Source organism: Mus caroli, chromosome 3 (genome assembly GCF_900094665.2).
Source record: "Mus caroli chromosome 3, CAROLI_EIJ_v1.1, whole genome shotgun sequence".
NCBI lineage: Eukaryota > Metazoa > Chordata > Mammalia > Rodentia > Muridae > Mus > Mus caroli.
The window spans coordinates 113,886,775-113,891,584 of record NC_034572.1 but is presented as its reverse complement, the minus strand read 5'-3'; the positions used below and the strand labels follow the sequence as shown (position 1 = coordinate 113,891,584).

At 39.6% G+C, this 4,810-nt stretch overlaps 1 non-coding gene across 1 annotated transcript; it reads left to right on the top strand.

Moving 5' to 3' along the window:
- Positions 1-4,489: 4,489 nt before the first annotated feature.
- LOC115030666 lies at positions 4,490-4,594 on the top strand. Its single transcript, XR_003836272.1, has one exon. It is a non-coding gene; the product is annotated as a U6 spliceosomal RNA (small nuclear RNA).
- Positions 4,595-4,810: the final 216 nt, after the last annotated feature.

Here is a 4,810-nt window from a genome sequence, read left to right as displayed (position 1 = left end):
GGATGGTGATGAAGTAGTGAAGGGAAGAAAGATGAATTTCTGAAAGTATTTTGCTAAAGAATGAGATAAATTGTGGGGAGGCAAGGGTAGACACAGAGAGACCATTAAAGGGAGAGTAGAGTAACACAGATGAAGAAATACACTTAGCTTGCATCAAGCTAGGTCTACTAAACAGTAATGACTTGAGAGCACCCATTTCTGAGCCAGATTGCCTGAGGCTAACTACTGGATTTACCAGTAGTGTGAGTGAGTGTGTGTGTGTGTGTGTGTGTGTGTGTGTGTGTGTGTGTACCACATTATAATTTCATGAATTCAATCACAAAATGTCACTGTGTTCCAGGATCTATCCTGTCCACTCGACTGTTGTCCTGAACAAAACCAGGTCTCTAAGCTTCAATATTACTGAGAAGAGAAATAGAAATAAATGGCATAACAATTCTATATTTAAATATGTGTCAGTGTAAGGACTTCACAACTACAAATGACTTTTCCCCTCTTGGGTGCCAGGGCAAAGTTCAATTGGTTCCTATGCAGGCACATAGGTTGTATTCCTTCCCCCAAGCACCTGCTGCACTGATTTTGCAGCACTGTTTGGCCAGACAGGCCAGGTCACCATTACCTCCAGATGCCAAGCCATGCAAAGGTCTGGAGTCACTTCCATGCACATTCTATTCTAGAGAAATGAGAAACAAAGAGGGGTCAAGAAGCAGAGCTGCGAAACCACATCAGCTTCAGCAGTGTTGCTCTTGAAGAAGAATGAAGATCTCCATACATTTTTGGTAGCTTTGTGTAAATTTTCTTTGTTTAGCTTAGTGTAGAAGATAATTTTAATAAATTGTCATTGTCTTCAGAAGCATTGGCTAACTTTCTCCTCCTCCCCCTCTTCCACTTCCTTCTTCTTCTTTTAATTACTTTTATTTTTCACAGTCTAGTAATTATCCCCCTCCATGTCCACCCTCCTGTAGTCTCTCATCCTATTCCTCCTCCTGTTGTCTCCAAGAGCATATCCCTCCTCCAACAGGCCTCCCTACTCCCTGGGGCCTCAAGTCTCTCTAGTGTTAAGTGCATCTTCACCCACTAGGGCCAGACCAGGGAGTCATCTGCTGTATATGTGTCAAGAGCCTCAGACAGGCTACTGTATGCTGCCTGGTTGGTGGCTCAGTGTCTGAGAGATCTCGGGGGTACATGTTAGTTGAGACTGCTGGTCTATCTACAGGGTTGCTCTCCTCCTTAGCTTCTTCCAGCTTTTCCATAATTCAACCACAGGGGTTCCCCAACTTCAGTCTAATGGTTGGGTGCAATGATCTGCATTTGTCTCAGTCAGCTGCTTGTTGTGCTAACTGAGACACAGAGGACAGTCCTGCTAGGCTCTTGTCGGCAAGCACACCATAGCATCAATAATAGTGTGAAGCTTTGGAGCCTCCCCTTGAGATGAATCCCAAGTTGGGCCAGTCACTGGACTGCCTGTCCCACAGTCTCTTCTCCAGTTTTGTCCCCACAGTTCTTTTAGACAGGAACAATTCAGAGTCTGAGTTTTGACTGTGGGATGGCAACCCCATACCTCCACTTGATGCTCTGTCTTTCTACTGGAGGTGGACTCTACAAGATCCCTCTCTTTGTTGTTGGAAATTTTATCTAAGGCCCCTCCCTTTTAGTCCTCAGAATCTCTCACCTCTCTGGTACTTTCTAAAGTGTCTCCTCACCTCCCACCCCCTGAGGTTGCATATTTCCATTCATCCTGCTGGCCCTCAGGGCTTCTCTCCTGCCCCCCCCCACCTGATCTTGTTCCCCTTCCCCCATCCTCACATCTCCCATCCAGTTTCTTCCTTCCCTCTCCCTCCAGCAATTGCTTTAATCTCCCTCTCAAGTGGAATTGAAGCATCTTCACTTGGACCCTTCTGCTTGTTAGCATCCTTGCGTTCTCTGGATTGTATCCTAGTTATTCTATAATTTTTTTTTGGCTAATATCCACTTATTAGTGAGTACATATCATGCATGTGTTTTTGGGTCTGAGCTACCTTACTCAGGATGATATTTTCTAGTTCCATCCATTTGTCTACAAAACTAATGATGTCCTCATTCTTAATAGCCGAGTAGTATTCCATTGTGTAAATGAATACATTTTCTGTATCCATTCTTTCATTGTGGGACATCTGGCTTGTTTCCAGCTTCTGACTATCACAGATAAGGCCACTATGAACATAGTGGAGCACATGCCCTTGTGGTGTCCTACCAAAAGCAATTTATAGACTCAACATGTCCTCATTAAAATTCCAATACAATTCTTCACAGACATGGAAAAAGCAATTCTCAATTCCATATGGAAAAACAAAAAATCCAGGATATCGAAAACAATTCTTAACAATAAAAGAACTTCTGGGGGAATCACTGTCCCTGACCTCAAGTTGTACTACAGAGCAATAGTGATAATAACTACATGAGACAGACAGATCCATCAATTAAGTAGAACTGAAGACCCAGAAATTAACTTACACACTTATAGACACTTGATTTTTGACAATGGAGCCAAAAATATATAATGGAAAAAAAGAAAGCATCTTCAAAAAATGGTGCTGGTCTAACTGACAGTTGGTATGTAGAAAAATATATCCGTATTTGTCACCTTGCACAAAGCTCAAGTCCAAGTGGATCAAGGACTTCAACATAAAACCAGATAGATATACTGAATCCAATAGAAGAGAAAGTGGAAAAGAGCCCTGAAGTCCTCTAGCTCATTGGCACAGGGGCTGGTGGCCAGTGGGCTGGGAGGGGTTTCCTAAAAAGAACTCTAATGACTTTGGTTCTAAGATTAAGAATTGATAAATAAGACTTCATGAAAAATTTGGGAAAAATATTTTCCCTAACCCCACATCCAATAGAGGGCTAATATCCAAAATATATAAAGAACTGAAGAAGCAAACCTCCAAAAAACTAAACAGCCTTATCAAAAATGGGGTATGGAGCTAAAAAGAGAATTCACAATAAAGGAATCTAATATGGCCCAGAAGCACTTGAAGAAATGTTGAAAGTCCTTAGTGATCAGGGAAATGTAAATCAAAAGGACCCTGAGATTCCACTTTACACCAACCAGAAAGGCCAGGAATAAAAACTCAGGTGACAGCATATGTTGGCAAGAATGTTGAGAAAGAGGAACACTCCTCCATTGATGGTGGGATTGCAAACTGGTACAAGCACTCTGGAAATCAAGCTAGAGGTTCCTCAGAAAATTGGAAATAGATCTACCTGAAGTCCCAGCTACATTACATGGGTTAAATTTCTTCTAGGAATACAGAATTTCTAGCTTTATTCTTGGTAGGAAAGAATATGAATCTTTATAGTTATTACTTCTGTTTTTGTTTTGGCTCATTTTATTATCATAGACAAAAATGGAGAAAAAATGGACATTTTATAGTTCAACTATTAAATTTTAAACACTGTCGCATAAAAAGACAGATTAAAGAAACAAAACAAACAAACAAACAAACAAACAAGTAAACTTGTGTACTTGTAACAGTGATAATGAGAGCAGTTTTGTTAAGGTTTGTGGTTAAACTTTTCCCAGAGCATTATAAACATGATCATTTACACATGAAATTTTTAATTTTAGTTTTATTCTTGGTAGGAATGGATTTGAGCTCTATGATTTTTTTTATTATGAGGGAACAAAACCATTCATTATTTTGAGCTTCTTTCTTTTTCTTCTTCTTCTCTTCCTCCTCCTTCATCCTCTTATTATTACTACTATTGGCTTTTAAGTTAGATTTTTCTCCTAAATGTTTAGTCAATTGCATTACCTACCTTTTAAATTATTTTAATTTCATTAAATAACTAATTGTATCTGAAACACTAATCTAGTCATATTTGTCACAAGTTTGTGTTTAAATGCTTTTCACTATTGTATTACAAAATGTAATGTATTAACCAGTGACTCTCATAACCCTTGTCAGTGAAATGTTTCTTTGAGAAGCCCACACCCATGCCCTGGGGTATACCCTGTTTACTTCTGATTCCTTCTCTTTTCTCAGCCCTCTTGCTAAAATCCACATCAAAATATCTCTATTATACATCAGGTATGTCTAATTTAAAAAATAGTCTTCAGTGTCTGTGGTCAATAACACTCCTTAGTCCACCCCTGTTGCTTGCTTGTTTCAGTGACACCTGAACAATGGCGTGCTATCCATTCTCTGACTGCTTTGGAATATGGTACTAACCCTGAGAAGGTACCTTCTGCATTCTGCCATGTCTTCTAGACAGTCTCTGGAATCTAAACTTTGAAGAAGCTGCTCAATTTTTGGTTCCTTTCTTTACCTTTTGAGAATAATTTGAAAGAGGAGCTTGAGTGTGGGTATGTAACTGCTTCTCACTTGAGCTCATCCCCCATATTTACATATCTCATTCATTCTTACTACATCCCCCACTCACATGGCTCCTCAAGTACCTGTATTTTAACCTTTCCCTAAAGACACATGCTTATAGAAGTGGTAGAATTGTGCTCCTTCGGCAACACATATACTAAAATTGGAACAATACGAGAAGATTAACATGGCCCCTGTGCAAGGATGACACACTAATTCATGAAGCGTTCCATATTTTTAAGCCTACAGAACTCCAAATAGACTGGACCAGAAAAGAAATTCCTCCCGATACATAATAATCAGAACTACAAAGGCACTAAATAAAGATAGAATATTAAAGAAGTAAGGGGAAAAGGTCAAGTAACATATAAAGGCAGGCCTATCAGAATTACATCAGATTTTTCAACAGAGACTACGAAAGCCAGAAGATCCTGGACAGATGTTATACAGACACT